Source organism: Pongo abelii, chromosome 11, assembly GCF_028885655.2.
Source record: "Pongo abelii isolate AG06213 chromosome 11, NHGRI_mPonAbe1-v2.0_pri, whole genome shotgun sequence".
Classification (NCBI taxonomy): Eukaryota; Metazoa; Chordata; class Mammalia; order Primates; family Hominidae; genus Pongo; species Pongo abelii.
In genome coordinates this window covers 120,701,301-120,717,620 of record NC_071996.2, presented here as the reverse complement: position 1 = coordinate 120,717,620, position 16,320 = coordinate 120,701,301, and the positions used below count along the sequence as shown (strand labels likewise).

Here is a 16,320-nt window from a genome sequence, read left to right as displayed (position 1 = left end):
AGAGAATGCAATGGTGATCAAAGGGAAATGCTTTAGGTGTCTTTATGGCCAAAAATACATACTCCATAATACTTCTTTCTCTTAAGTCATTTACTATTATTGTGTGGACTCCTCACACAATGCCAATCACTTGTTAAAATTTAAACAATAATGATCATTTAATTGTTTTGTCCACTTGAAACTCAAAGGTAAATCTGGCTAATGCTGCCTCAAAATGGGCCAGGCATTTATTTGGTCGTTGTTGTCTTTGGGCTGGCTTTGTTTTCTGTTGATATTTGGTTTCCCTTAGTTTGGTTTGGTTTAGTTTGACCTGGTTTGATGCTGGTATTTGGGTTCACAAAGCCCATTGCTCTGCTGTCCACTCTTTCCACACGGAATCCTTCTGGCTGAGGCCTGTCTGAACTGCCAGTGCAGGCCCTGGAGCCCTGACTCTGTACCTCATAGAATCTGTCTTCTTTTCAGGAGAGCTAAGTGTTAACATTGTCCTGAACACATTTGCCTTTCAAGAAGATTAATGGAGTTCAGTGTGCAGCAGATAAGCTTGTCTGGGAGGAGCAGGCGAGAGCTAAGCTGTGTCAACACAGCCTAAGGGCAGGAGAGAACCAAATTGATTACTCAGATGCTCTCCACCTCTCCCTCCTTCCCCCTTCCATTTTCAATTCTAATACAATTTGATGTCTGTGTATAAATGCCAAGATAGATGGAGAATAAGCTTATGAAATGGCTGCTTGAAGTGCTAATCCATAAGAAATGCTAAAATGCACCCAGAAATGCAGCAAAATGGATAAAATTGGATTTCCCAGGAGGGCATTCCATGAAGTTGTCAAAGATTATGAGGACATGCCACACTGGGGGAAGGGCTGCAGGTGCAAACAGACAATGCGAGACCCCCAGGGGGCCTGTGGGAGGACTGATGACTGCTAAAATTCCTTTCTGAGGAGGGTGAATCTGTTGATGCTATAATTCATTTTCCAAAGAAAAAATGCAGCAAATTATTTTGCAAGGAGGGAAGTAGAAGGCATCCAGCAAGGGTCACCGTCCTCCACCCTTTCCCCATGTAGCAGTGACTATCACCTTTCAATAAATTAGAAAATAAATATTTAAAGGAGAATATCAAAGTGCTATCCTGCTAAGGGCAGCTGTATTAAATTGCCTCCAGTGTCTTTTCAGCCTGGAGGCCTTCTTGCTTCTGTAATGGGTGGGGACAGCTTTCAGACAGATCTGTTTTGACCTTCCCTATAACAACAGCCTCTGCAAAGTTATCATGGATTCAAAACTCCTTACTTGGGATGCCTCCAGTTGGTGTCTCTCTGTTTAAATGACCTAGAGATAGCAGACTTCAGGGAGGTTTCTGGTTCTCTTGAATTTAATAAAAATAGAGATAGCCACTTGCTAGCAGTGTGACCTTAAAGAAGTTACTGAACCTCCTGAGGCTCCATATTCTCATTCAGAAATGCATTATTATCTCAAGTTAACAAATGTAAATTATCTCAATTACCCATTTTTTCAGGATTGTCAAAGAATATTGGTAATGTCAAATTATTAAACAGATGTTAGCTATTGCGAATACTACTGCTAACGCTGATAATAATGAGAATAATAGTGGTGAATTTGCCAGCATTATGGAACTTATCAAAATTGCACAGGACAATGAGCAATAGTCTTAGGCAGGGGTCCCCAGCCCCTAGACCACAGACTGGTAATGGTCTGTGGTGTGCTAGAAACTGGGCAGCACAGCAGGAGGTGAGCAGCAAACAAGCTTCATCTGAATTTACAGCCACTCCCCATTACTTGCATTACTGCCTGAGCTCTGGCTCCTGTCAGATCAGTGATGGCATTAGATTCTCAAAGGAGCACAAACCCTATTGTGAACAGTGCACGTCAGGGATCCAAGTCATGCGCTCCTTATGAGAATCTAATGCCTGATGATCTGTCATTGTCTCCCATCACCCCCAGATAAGACTATCTAGTTGCAGGAAAACACGCTCAGGGCTCCTGCTGATTCTACATGATGATGAATTGTATCATTATTTCATTATATATTACAATGTAATCCTAGAAATAAAGTGCACAATAAATGCAACGTGCTCGAATCATCCTGAAACCATCCCCCACCCCACCATCTGTGGAAAAATTGTCTTCCATGAAACTAGTCCCTGGTGCCAAAAAGGTTGGGGACCACTGGTCTAAGGTATACATTTCCATCAGAAAATGGTTTCAACCCATTCAGATTATAGTGTTTGGGGAAGAAAAAGATAAACAGATGACAGACCTTGATGACATCGTAGAAGAGAAACTTTGTACAAGACGAATTTGCAGCTGAATAAAGTGTCTATCCCCTGCATAGCCCCAGTGCATGAATGGTTGCTATGGACTGAATGTTTGTGTCCCTCTCCAAATTCACATGTTGAAACTCTAATCCCTAGTGTGATGATGGTATTTGTAGATGGACCTTTAAGTGGTAACTCAGTCATGAAGATAGAGCCCTCATGATGGGATTCATGCCCTATTAAAAGAGACGGGAGAGACCTTGCTTCCTCCCTCTGTTCTCTGCCATGTGAAGATACAACAAGAAGATGGACATCTACAAAGCAGGAAGTGGGCCCTCAACAGACATTGAATTTACCAACACCTTGATCTTGGCCTTTTAGTCTCCAGAACTGTGAAATAAGCTACCCAGTCTATGGTAATTTGTTATAGTCACCTAGACTGACTAAGACAATGATTACGTGCTATAAAATGCCATGCAGTAAAATATTTTGACTGGTCGTAGGGCCTGCAGCCCAGTTACTATGGCAGAGTCCCTCTCCTCAACTCTTCCTTTCTCACCCTCTGTGATAGATGAGTTTTCTTCTGGGGTTCAAGTGCTTCTGGCCAGTAAACATGGGTGACCTGCCTTCCCTTTTTATCCATGCAGCCATAGGTACAGGAAGAGATGGGCAGTATGAGTATTGCACACCCAGTGTCTAATAAACTAGGGTGTTCCCAACTGATGATAAGCCATAGGACAGCAGAACAAGACTCCTGAGAAGGAACTCACTCCAAGGAAAGGGAAAGTCTGGATTTACAAACTAGACTGTACCTCACTATGAGAAAGAAGTAATGAAAACAGTGTGCTGCCTGAGCTAAAACTTGCCTGGATCTAAATGGGCATGTGTGTCCTGTGAGCAAAGTGTTATCATTATTTCAATATAAATGCCGTGACCGTTCGACATTCAAGTGACACACAGAGGAGCTTCTCACTACACATAGGTCATGAGAGGGGCCTCTGGCTTTGCCAAATCAGGTTCATCATCATTTGAAATAGCAGATCCATTAGAAAACCCTGGCAGATCACGTGGTGACAATCAGACTTCTCTTTCAGGGTCTCATCTTGAGGGGAGCATCTGGGCTCCTTTCTTGCTTATAGAAGATTGGCCAAGATTTATTCACAGCCACAGAACATTCTCTGCAATAGCAGGTCAAAGGAACCACGGAAAGAGCCTGGAATTCCAACTATTAAAGATGTGGTTTCAGAGCATTTTAGTTTGGGGCATAAATACATGTGCAATCTAAATAATAATTAATACTTGCCATTTGAAAAAGTCTGCAACACAGGGTGATCTAATGCCCCAGTCTTCTCAGGACTGAGGGTTTCCTGGAATGCAAAACTTTCCATCTTAAAAGTGATAATAAAATTTAACTGCAACATAACATATATATAATGTGTGTGTGTGTGTAAAACATAGGTAGAGATACGATGATAAAAGTACATAGGTGGAGATACATACATACATAGGTAGAGACAGGACAACAAAAGTCACCAGGTAACCAGACCATAGGTAACCAGGTAACCAGACCATATATGAAACTGTACAAAACTCATGCCAGTTTGGAAAGCTTCATCTCACTCTGTCACTTGTCATGTGTTGGACCTTATATGTGTTGAGAAAGTACCCACCCATGTTATCAGGTAGGGTAGTCCAGCGGGTTAACTGCACAAGGAGATGTACTTCTTGTGAGCCAACTTTGAGAAAGATGGATTGCAAATAACAAAGAATAGGACCCATTGTGCAGTGTCCAGCACCTGGAATCGTCCTCCCTGCCTGCACGCTACACCTTCTCTTCTTCTAGCCAGGATAGGGCAGAGTGGATTCTGTCCAAAAAGGAGAAAGCAGAGCCCCCAAGAGTAACAGTTCTCCATTCAGAGAAATAAATGTTTCTTAAAATTTTCTATACTGCCCCATTCAGAAGCTTTCCAAGGGGTGGGCTGATTCTCGCCCTTGTGGAAACAATCACTATGAAGGTTTAATGCAGGACTTAAAAAAAAATCCCATTTCCAAATTGAATAGTTTGTCTTATAGGAGGGATTTTGTTTTCTTTTCATGCTGGACCTAAATTTGGCACCCTATGGAAGTTTTATTGCATGGCATTACCCAAGAACTCAGCCAAATCTCCTGAGTCAGGAATGGCAGCTGGGAAAAGTTGAATGAATGAGCTATTTTTTTCCTTCTTTCCTTCCCTTTACTCCATATGTTTTTCAATTTCTGGCTCATAAATTTAATTAAATAAATATTTTAAAATATGAAAGATGGAGAATGTGAGAACTTGATAAATATGAAACGAGCTTCTAAATCTATGAACACGGCATTTGTGGGGCTATGCTCTATGTTTAGGTAAAGAGGTATTACGAAGCCTTTATAGGGAAGATGAATTAAGACTTGTCTGAAAGTGAAGAAAGATTTTGGTATCTAAACATGGGGAATGGGGAAGCCATGGGAATGTGGATAGCCCTGGGAGATAAGACTCTTATTATAAGCTCACAAGTGCATTTGTGGAAATGAAGATATTTCTGTCATCTATTTGTTGGATTAGCTTCACAGGAAGGCGGAGTGAGCAAACATGCATTGAATATTTACTTGGTGTTCCAGAGAGACATGTGTTGGCTCCAGCAGCAGCACCAGAGCACCAAAAATGAGGCTTTAGCTTATTTTGGAGATGGCTAAAACAAAGATTCAGGGCATGTCTCAAAGTGATGTTGAAGAGGGGAAATAAAGCTGGTGCTAAAGAAGAACTAACCTGATGCTAAAGAAAGAACTAACCCATGTATTCTTTGACAAGATGTGCTCGGGCCAAAGAATAAAATTCTAAACAATCATTGGTTATGTGGAGGGAGGCTTGCTTTTCATAGAGGCACAGGATAGCAACTCTGAAACTATTCTGTGTGAATTCTAGTACTGAGCAAATAAGTAAATATATTATAGAAGATGGCAGCCAGTGTTCTCCTTATAAGAGAAGGTAGTTACAAACATGGTGAGGGGAAATGTTAGCAACATTTCAGTGGTGTTGGATTGGAATTGGAGCTTTCAGTGAGAACTCATGGCATATACTATCTAGATAGCTACAAAAAGAGATCGACCTATGTGGATATAAATATTGAGATGTATGTGGATGCAGGTGTGTGTGTGTGTGTGTGTGTGTGTGTGTGTGTACATACATCTATTTCCTAGCTGTGTATTCTTAGAGGGCCTAAAACCAAGGAATTGAAGTGCAGCGAGACCACCTGGCTTCCCGATCTTGGTTTTTAAATATTATTCTCTACTAAAAGGAATTAGGGCTCTTTGAAAAAAAAAAATGACTGATTCTGTGGCTAAGGGAGAGAAAGTAAAAGATGAACCTGAAATATATATTTTTTTTCAGAGATTAAGAATGTTCCCAAAGAATGATGAAGACATTTCAAAAGGATACAGAAGCCAGATTGTGGGCGCTTCTACTGGCCAACTCTGGGACATCGTGGACATCAGAATAAATTTGTAATAGTAAAGGATTATAGCCTATTAGATAAAATCAGATTTTTCTGATTTAACTAAATGAGTAGAAGGAAAAGAAAGCTCTTCCTTATATTAGAAAGTCAATTAATAAATGCAGAAAGGAATGAAACAATTAGAAAAGCCACCATTTGGCAACCATGGCAGGCAGAATGGGGAGCACGCCTCCAGACAGTAATTCCTTTCAAGCTGGTTTATAGGAACTCACTGAGCTTGCCGATTGACCTCTGATGGGCAAAGTTTCTGAATTTTGAAGCACTGATTATATAAACTTAGACAGAGACATGCTTCATTATTTAATAGGACTGTGTCAAAAGCCTACTATTAGGATGATGTGTTGGGTGTGGAACAGGGTCTGTTCCTGCCAGGGACACTGGTGATTTCACTCCATGTTCAGACTGATCTTTGAAGTTGAAGACAAGCAGAAGAATCCTTCTAAAATTTAGCCATGCCCATAGGCTGGGAGGGACACTGCTCCATTCAGAGGCAGCAAAGCATATTACTGTATCTCCTATAGAGCTTTGAGCAGTCCAGTGCACATGGAGAAACTTAATAAATGTTTGTTGAATTAATGAATGAACAAATCAATGGACCAAGTCAGGGATAAGTCTTACATTTGTCATCTAGGTGATTAAGAAAGGAAAAAGTATCTGTTTCAAGAGGATTACAATCTAACTTTACTCCAATAGTAAAATTTACTCTTTTGGAATCTGAAGACATTCATGAGTCTTTGCATCTTATTTCCTGAATTCTAACTTCCCTTGCCTTTATGAATGACAAAGAAGATGCATACAACCTTTGTAAATGCTTCCTGAATTTGAACATTATGTTGCTTTGTGATTGCCTCCACTTGGGATTCCAAATGACATCATGTGGATTCACTGGAGGCCTCGGGTAGCTGGGGAACTGAGGGGATAAGATGCACACGTGGTACACAAGCACACGTACACCAACAACATAAATAGACACGTAACTAGAAACAGCTGTGAAGAGCCATTTAGTAAAAGGTTGAGTAGCTGGAACCATCAGGAGTGGGTGGGAATGAGTTCAAGCTCCCCCCATGAGGCCTTCCTCAGGGTTTGCAGGAGGGCAAGAACAAGGTCTGGGAAGTGGGGAAATGGGATGGCTCAGTCTGTCCTTAGCATCTCCATCCTGGCTGACTCTCCACTTCTCCTCACCCTTGCAAGATTACACACTTTGATTTATGTGACATTTAGGCAGAAAGCAGCCTAGAGCACTCTGGGGGTATTAACCAAGAAGACATACAAATCAGATTGGACCAAAGGGGAAAGAAGCCTCAGACATCTGCATGGGAATAAGAAGGATATTGTATGCTACTTGACCTGATCTCTTTCCTACTCAGGAAAGTCAGTAGATAAATAATAAAATTGATAGTGCATGGAGAGTTGAGAGGCAAGACTTGCAGCATTCAAGTCTGAATTCCTGTCCTGAATATGATATTTGTACTCCCCCCAACTCCCTGGTCTCCAAAGGAATCTGGTCTGTCACTAAACAGCATCTTCTCAATCTCCCCCATGTCATAAAGTGGGAGAGTGGGGGTAGTGGAAAAGGCATGTCTTTATTTTGAAGATGAGAAATTTACATTCTTTTTAGTTAAAATAATCATTTCTAAGGGGTAATATATTGTAGGATCAGAGATTTCTAGGACTGGAAGGATCTTTTAGAAACCGTAGAACCTAAGTCCCTTATTATACAGAGGAGAAATCTGAAACATGGAAAAAGAGAATTTGCCTGATATCTCAGAAAGACTAAGCAGCATTGGCTCTATGAACAAGAGCTAAAAATCCCAATTCCAATACTACAAAGATGAAATGGTACACAAAACTTCACAATCTACACAACTGAATCGTCTTTCTTTCTCATCACACTTTGGTTGTTATCCAAAAATATCCAGCTTGATCACTCACCTTAGTCATCTGAAACACCTGAGCCAAATCCAATTCCTGTGCAGCTGCCACGCAAGGTTATGCCTCTGTCCAGTGGCCTCTGTGTTGCCAAGACTCTGTGGATTTGACAACAGGAATTTAGGTGGAGTTTTGAACAATGGTGGCATGGTTGGAACAGGCATGCAATTCCTAAAATTTATGAGTTGTGATTGTGTGTGATAGTGGTTTAAATTTGGAGTTTGAATATTGGCTCTGCCACTTTATAGCAGAGTGAATTTGGACCAGATGCTTACAGCCTACCTCATGAGATTAAATGAGATAATATGTGTAAAGCATTGAGTATAGCATCAGCATTAAAATAACCACCATTTGTGTAAAATGTATTAATACTGTCTTATCACTTCTGTTTCTAGAATAAGTCTAAGCCAATATTTTTGTAAGTTTGTTTTGTTTTGTTTTGTTTGACACGGAGTCTCACTCTGTTGCCAGGCTGGAGTGCAGTGGTGAAAACTCAGCTCACTGCAACCTCCGACTCCCAGGTTCAAGTGATTCTCCTGCCTCAGCCTCCCGAGTAGCTGGGACTACAGGCGCCTGCCACCACGCCCAGCTAATTTTTGTATTTTTAGTAGAGATGGGGTTTCACCATGTTGGCCAGGGTGGTCTCCATCTCTTGACCTCATGATCTGCCTGCCTCGGCCTCCCAAAGTGCTGGGATTACAGGCGTGAGCCACCGCAGCTGGCCTATTTTTGTAACTTTTAAAGGCCAATATGCATGGGAGTTTGCCTTCTCTTGCTGCCCTTAGGTCCTCTGCCACCAAAGCATGGGAAGAAAGTTAAGCTAGCTTACTGGAGAATAAGAGACACAAAGTCCTATGTCCCACATTGCCCTGAATGACAACTAAGCAATTGCTAGACTGTATGAGTGGGACCATCCTAAGTCATCCAGCCCCCTGCAGACTCTCCAGCTGTCTGCAAATGTATAAGCAAGTGGGGGAATGATCAGTTGAGATGTCCTAAACCAGAAGAACTGCTCAGCTGACCCAAAGAATTGTCAATTAAATAAACAGTTATTGATTTAACTCATCAGTTTTTGGGGAAGGTTGTTAACCAGCCAAAACTAATGGATACAGTGTCCTATGTGTTCGTGTCCCAAATGAATGAGAGATGGTATATGTAAGGAAGAGGCCAAGAACCATCCACCAGCAGGATTCTTCTTTCAGCAGAGAAGATGGTTTTGCATGGAGTTATCCCCACCCTCTCCCTTGGCACTTCCTTTCTGGGGAAGAGTGAAATTTGTGACCCCTGAAAGGAGACTGCTGGCTGGGTGTGGTGGGAGACCAGGATATGACGTGGCCTCATTAACGCCATGCGCCCTAACTAGCTGGGCCAATCAGTCTGTCTCTGTCCTCCTGGAAACTCTTACCACCCACTGTCTCCCAGACTGGAGCACCCCACCCACCAATCCTCCCTTCGAAACAAAGATGCATGCAAGCACGTAATGGAAATGCCGGGCCATGACACTTGGCAGAAGCCTGCCTCCAAGACTCTGTTGGGGTTCCAGGAGGCAGAAATGCCAAGTTGGATTCACAGGTGCCAGGAAGGCCTTGCTCCTGGGCACAACAGGCTGCCATAAGGTGGCTCCAGGAAGAGAAACTCCACGTAGTCCTTCAGACACTCATTATCACCTTTCCAATCCTTTCTATGAAAAAGGTTCTTACTCATGTTACTTTAACCTATTTTCTTTCTTTCTTTTTCTTTTTTGAGATAGAGTCTCACTCTGTCCCCAGACTGGAGTACAGTGGCATGATCTCAGCTCACTGCAACCTCCGACTCCCTGGTTCAAGTGATTCTTCTGCCTCAGCCTCCTGAGTAGCTGGAATTACAGGTGTGCGCCACTACGTCCAGCTAATTTTTGTATTTTTAGTAGAGACAGGGTTTCACCATGTTGGCCAGGATGGTCTCGATCTCCTGACCTCAAGATCCGCCTGCCTTGGCCTCCCAAAGTGCTGGGATTACAGGCATGAGCCACCATGCCTGGCCTACCCATTTTCTTTATCTCAATTGCAGGCCATATCAAGTGCCAATTTTATTAGCATTTAATATTTCAAAGACAAGGATGTCTGTCTCGTTTGGAAGACACCATTCAAACCCTCCAGTCCTCTTCTTTGTAACAGCATATGAGGGTAAGAAGAGAGCAAAAAATTATGTCCTCAGGTAGGTCAGTTTTACATGGTTTTAATTCACTGTTGCACATTCCATCTATGTCTACCCTTGTTTTTTGAAGACTCCCCAGCTCCTGGGCCCTTAAGAAAACAATATATATCAGAAGGATGGATTTGGCAACCCTTCCAGAACCACCTTTTCTGCCGTAACATACTTATGCCTCATTACATTTGTTTTCAGCTCTTTGGTCCTGAACACTCTCCTGCCAATGGCCCTTTCAGCATTATCGACTTCAGCTTTCTAATCTGGTTTTATTCTCTGTTTGTCTCTCTGATTTTAGCATTTCCACTTGAACCAGATGAGAACTCCTGCTCCAAAATCAGTGTCCTAGCCTATTATTACTGTCCTCATTTCTACCATTACATAATCTTTGCTTTAAGTGAGGAGCCAGAAAACTTTTTCTATAAAGATCCAAATAGTAAATATTTTAGTCTTAACCGACCACATATAGTCTTCACTGCATGTTATTTCCTGTTTTCTTTTTTAACATTTAAAATATAAACATCATTCTTTGCTTGAGAATTGTGCATAAACAGGTGTGTGCTAGGTTTGGCTTGCAGGCTCATGGCTTGCCTTTAAAGCAGAGTCTATTCTTTAAAACACAATTCCTTTAAAGCACAGTCTATTCTTAAAACACAAATATTCCTGGAAATAGTGAATAACCAGCAACTCAGTGTGAATTAATTCATTCTCCTTTCTAGTTCCAACTGGATGGAACAAGGTTTTAAAGAAGATAAGGATTTTTCAGGCCATTCCAATTGTACAGTCAATAGGAAGAATAAAAATCCTGGGAGCTTTGGACAAGGAGGAAGAAAGAAAAAGGGTCTGAGTCAAAGTGCTCTACCATGTGTTAATGGCTGTGGCCAGGATGATATTCAAAATATTTAACAGCTGGTAAAGCATGTGCATGACCAAATCAGAAGGACGGCAAGTAGCCTTTGTGTTGGATCAGGGACTGGAGGTTTCTGCTGTATCACACATTAATGCTTTTGTTGCTGGATCTTGGGGCAATCCAGATGCAAGCTGGGTACAGGGCTGGGAAGTGAGTGGTCATGTTTATTACAAGGCCTAAAATTTCATGTGCTGCCTTGACATATTTTAGCTTCACAGGACCCAAAAAGGCCTAACTGTGAATTCTCCTGTTCTTGTAACATATACCCCTTCACTCACCTCTCATGTAGACCAGCTGCACACCACGTGGCCTTCAACCTAGTGAGTTTTAGTTCCCTGCAAGCCTACAAAAGTATTCAGACAAACCAACTACTTCCTCCAGTGGGAATCAGGGGGCACCTCACCCTCTTGTTACTGCAGAGTCTGCCTTCCACAGCCTCTGCTTGCTCACTCTATTCCCAAGTGCAATCTCCATGTGGCCCTGCAAGGCATTTGGCATCCTCCTCCTGTGAGCTGTGAGTAAATGTGACTACTAAACTGCTGTTAATCTCATCTGTCCATTGTTGGGTATCATGTTCAGCCATCTCATTCTATGTAGGGTGGGGAATCTCTCGCTCACAAATGGGGTGAACAAGAAGTGATCAAAATGGGGTGTCACCCTAGATTTTTGAAGCAGTGACTATTTACCAACCAGTAAAGAAGTAGTTCAGTCTTTTAACAATCGGCACATCTGTATTTGAACCAGTATGGTTGTGATGTGATTTGGAGTTCCTGCTACTCCTCTCCTCTAAATTTCTTGGATTGGAAACTGTCACTCTTCAGTTAGGAATGCTGAACGGATCCCAATGCTTTAGCGGTGGCCTGGACAGAATGAACTACGGAGGCTACCACATTTGTTTAAAAGTGCACTGTTCTAGACATCTCTATAAGGAATAAATTACTGGGCTCTGTGCTAATCTATTTGTGTTGCTATAAAGGGATACCTGAGGCTGGGTGATTTATAAAGAAAAGAGATTTAATTGGCTCATGGTTCCGCAGGCTGTATAGGAAGCATGGTGCCAGCATCTTTTTCTGGTGAGGGCCCCCAGAAGTTTAAAATCATGGTGGAAGGTGAAGGGGGTGCAGGTGCATCACATGGCAAAAGCAGGGGTGGAGTCAGGGGGGAGGTGTTCCATGCTCTTTTAAACAACCAGATCTTGCATGAACTCAGAGCCACAACTCAGTTATCACCAAAGGAATGGTACTAAGCCATTCAGAAGGGATCCACCCTAATGAATGATTTAATCATCTCCTACCAGGCTCCACCACCACCACTGGGAATCACCCATCAACATGAGATTTAGGGGGAACACACATCCAAACCATATCAGGCTCCCACAGTATGACTACAGTTCTTGTGTTATTGGAGAATAAGAGAAAATAATAAAGAAACGGTATGTAAGGTCATCATGGAATCTCAGGGAAGGAAAGGAACTCACAAGTCATCTAGTGCAGTCTGTTATTTTTCAAATGACGTTGAGGCCGTGAAAGGAAAATGATTTGCACAAGGTCACACTGGAGAAAAGCCTGAGAGAGAAAGGGCAAGGAGAAAACAGGAAGAGAGAAAAGTAGGTATGAAAAAGCAAATGGAAGGTTGCTGTATGTGGTTTATGGTCGCCCATGAATGGGGAAGTGAAACTAGAACCCCTCAAAGAGCAAACTTGTCAAGTGCTTGGCTTCTAGCCCCACTCAGGAGTAATTATTTCAGTAAAAACAAATGGAACTTGCAAATAAAAGACATTGATATCATCATCATGATTAGTAACATTTTCAGATGTACTCATATTAACTCCTTGACATTGTTGTCGACTCTGAGGTAGGCAGATGCAATTTTTATTTTTATTAACACACCAGCATCCTGCATTGTGTTACTGTGCCAAGTCACACATCAGAAAGATTCTGACTCCAGGTCTCCCATTAGGTGAATTTCCTCTTTCAAGGAGGAAAAACGTCATCCCTGCTGGATGGACCTCTCTTTTTTAAACCAGCAGTCTGCTCAGTTTTAGTGAAATGCAGGGGTTTATACTGAAAGCAGGTGCTGAATTCCAAGTGAAGGCAGACATTGTCAGCAGTGATCTGACTAAGAGCTGGACAATGTGAAGCCTGTCCCAGGCTTTGGCACTAACCAGCTGTGGACACGTCATGCCTCTCACTGTAAAATGAGGAGTCTGCAAAGGATGATGTCTGAGGTGCCTTCCAGCCCTGCCATCCCGAGGTTATGATGGTGTGATGGGGTCAGGGCTGGTCCTGACTTCCCTTCCCAGTCAGCTGGTGAACGGGATGTGAGCTCACAGGGAGGAACACACAGGAAGGCTTTGGGTGGAGTGTGCCTGCTAACATACATTAGAATACAGAATAATCTCACATCTTTCCATAAGTTGTAGTGAGTCACCAGGGCGAGCTGTGGAGCATTTTTCTCTTGTGTCTTCCAAACTATAGACTATTTCCCACATTTAAGACCTGTAAAAAAATAAAATAAAATAATTTATGTATACACCATGTGGGAAAAGCTGGGTGAAATAGGCACTGCCCACCCACTACTTATGGAAATGTATGCTGGAGCCATCTCATTGAAGGGCAGTTGTCAACATCCATCAAAAGGACAGGCACATATTCCTCTGATTCCACAATTCCCCATTACGATGGACTAAATGTTTACATTGCTTCACAACTCATGTGTTAAAATCCTAACCCCCAGGGTGATGGTGTTAGGAGCTAGGGACTCTGGGAGGTGAGTGGGGACTCTGAGCGAGGAGCCCTAGTGATGAGGATTAGTGCCCTTAATAAAAGAGGCCCCAGGGAGAGTGTCACCCCTCCACCACCTGAGGATACAGCAAGAAGGTTTACCAAACCCTGAATATGCTGGTGCATTGATCTTGAACTTCCCAGCCTCTAGAATTCTGAGGAATACATTTCTATTGTTTACAAGCCACTCAGTTTATGATATTTTGGTACATCAGCCTTAATGGATTAAGACACTCATCCTGGAAATTATCTGACATTATACCAACATACATATTATGTCACTCAAAGCTGTATTGATTCTAATAACAAATGACTGAACACAACCTAAATGTTCATTAATAAGAGACTAGATAGCCAAATGACTGTTCTGTAGCAATCTCTTTAGGTATAAATTAAATGACGAAGATTTTCACAATTGGGCATGATTTCTAAACTGGATTATTAAATGACAAAAGCAAAGTGCAAAGTAAGGAAGTGCTAAAAAAAATGCCCTCAATGATTGGATTATATCAAAAGAACACAGGAGCCAACTGAAAGAGCTCCCAATAGCCAAAACTGGAACAATTTCAGCAACAAAATAAAGTAGAATTAGATTATGCTATGGACTGACTTATATGCCCCCAAGATTCACAGGTTGAATCTCTTACCTACTATGTGACTGTATCTGGGAACTGGATATTTATTTAGGAAGTAATTAAGGTTAAATGAGGCCACAGGGAAGGGGCCTGATCCCATGGGATTATTATCTTTGTAAGAAAAGGCAGGAGAGGCCAGGCACGGTGGCTCACACCCGTAATCCCAGCACTTTGGGAGGCGGAGGTGGGTGGATCATGAGGTCAGGAGATTGAGACCATGCTGACGAACATGGTGAAACCCCATCTCTACTAAAAATACAAAAAATTAGCCAGGTGTGGTGGTGGGTGCCTGTAGTCCCAGCTACTCGGGAGGCTGAGGCAGGAGAATGGCATGAACTCTGGAGGCGGAGCTTGCAGTGAGCCGAGTTCGCACCACTGCACTCCAGCCTGGGCAACAGAGCAAGACTCTGTCTCAAAAAAAAAAAAAAAAAGAAAAGAAAAGGCAGGAGAGAGCTCCCTCTCTTTCTTTGCCATGTGAAGACACAGGGAGAAGGAGGCCTTCTGTAAGCCAAAAGAGCCCTCACAAGAAATCAAATTGGCCAGCACTTTGATCTCGGACTTCGCAGTCTCTAGAACAGAGAAAAAACAAAATTCCCTGTATATGACATTTTGTTATGACAGCTGATTAACACAGGTTATAACACAAAGTATAAAATGTGTATGTATGTGTCCCTATGGCTACAAATAAATGACTGGATAAATAAATAAATAAATGGGAGAGAAAAGACAAATCCCTTATCAAAAAGTTTTCAAATAATTTGTGCAGTTATTCTTAAGGAGATAGAGCATAAATCCCACTTCTGAAGTGTAGGCTGTACCTAGTGCCTTCCTTCCAAAGAGTGTGCAAAGAGAGAAAACAAAGTAACTTCATAGTGAAAAACCTAGCAAACACCTTCAGTCAGGTGATCAAGGTTAACATCCAGTGGTAAGTCATATTGACAGCATGTACCTTTGATACGAAAAATGGCAGTTTACCTCTGTGTTAACCCATAACCTTAGTCTAACGGTGTGAAAACCTCAGGAAGATCCCAGCCAAGGAGCATTCTACAAAATACCTGACAGCATTCCTCAAATTTGTCAAGGTCATCAAAAACAAGGAAAATCTGATAAACTGTTAGAGCCAAGAGACTCCTAAGGAGACGCAACAACTAAATGAACTGTGGTGTCGTGGAGGTAATCTTGCAACAGGAAAATGACATAAGGTAAACACAAAGGACATCTGAGTAAAGTACAAACTTTCATTAAATATAATGTGTCATATTGGCTTATTAATTGCAACAAATGTACCTTACTAATGTTAAGCGATTATTAGTAGAGGAACGTGTGTTGTGTGTGTGTGTGTGTGTGTGTGTGTGTGTGTGTGTGTGTGTAGGGGGTTAATGGGAACTCTCTATTCTACTTTTGCAATTTTTTATAAATTTAAAGCTATTCTAAAACAAAAGGTTTATTTAAAACAAAAGCCAGTGTAGAGCAATATGCTTTGCATATTCGCTCTTGTATTTTTTTAAAGGAATAATAAGAGACAGAAAATAAACCTCTCTGGAAAAAATACACAAAACTAGAAAGGAACTGAATACATAAGGCTTTTTACAGTATTCCCTTTTGTATATTTTGAATATTGTTCCGTGGGGATATATTATCTATTGTGTAAAAGTTACATGTGAAAATTAATAAAGATCTCAATTAAAAAACCATCCCTTATACTGGCACAAAGAGAGAGGTAATGACCTCAGAGACTCCATACAGACTCAGGGTTGTGAACCTAACTGTGGTACTCCAATCCAAGTGGACTCTCACAGAGGAGAGGATAACTAGGAAGATGTGTCCATATGGCAGGTGCTTTATGCAAAAGAAAATCAGCATAGAGAGTAAGTTGTCAGAAAAGGTCACAGAGCTTCAGAGCTTTCATGAGATCAAGACATATAGGCCTCAGCATCTGGAGAAGGGAGTTGAGGGACCAGAGGGAAGGAGCAAGGTGAGATTTAAAACAACCAGACTACAGCCAGTGCAGCTGGTCCAGATGGTCCCTGCCTGTTCAAGCTTCCTCAGGCTCCTGTCCCCAGGAAAGGATGT

The 16,320-nt window shown here is 41.9% G+C and overlaps 3 long non-coding RNA genes across 20 annotated transcripts in view; 2 read left to right on the top strand and 1 right to left on the bottom strand.

Moving 5' to 3' along the window:
* LOC134759620 (uncharacterized) overlaps window positions 1-6,029 on the top strand; it is a 122,075-nt gene extending 116,046 nt beyond the window's left edge. Inside the window, exon 3 of the long non-coding RNA XR_010136107.1 lies at window positions 5,680-6,029. This is a non-coding gene — a long non-coding RNA (uncharacterized LOC134759620). The remainder of the gene's footprint in view (window positions 1-5,679) is intronic.
* LOC129058122 (uncharacterized) overlaps window positions 1-16,320 on the bottom strand; it is a 627,088-nt gene that overhangs the window by 18,254 nt on the left and 592,514 nt on the right. For 12 of the 15 annotated variants that reach the window (XR_010136099.1, XR_010136100.1, XR_010136088.1 and 9 more), the window contains 3 exons: window positions 13,233-13,327; window positions 12,307-12,394; window positions 7,736-7,830 (listed from right to left, as the gene is read on the bottom strand). This is a non-coding gene — a long non-coding RNA (uncharacterized LOC129058122). Of the gene's footprint in view, window positions 1-5; window positions 3,638-6,445; window positions 6,714-7,735; window positions 7,831-12,306; window positions 12,395-13,232; window positions 13,328-16,320 lie in introns of those variants that run through there. The other 3 variants (XR_010136091.1, XR_010136096.1, XR_010136097.1) reach the window with 3 other exon arrangements.
* Window positions 1-16,320, top strand: part of LOC100936373 (uncharacterized) — a 512,798-nt gene that overhangs the window by 465,093 nt on the left and 31,385 nt on the right. The gene's annotated exons all lie outside the window — the stretch shown is intronic.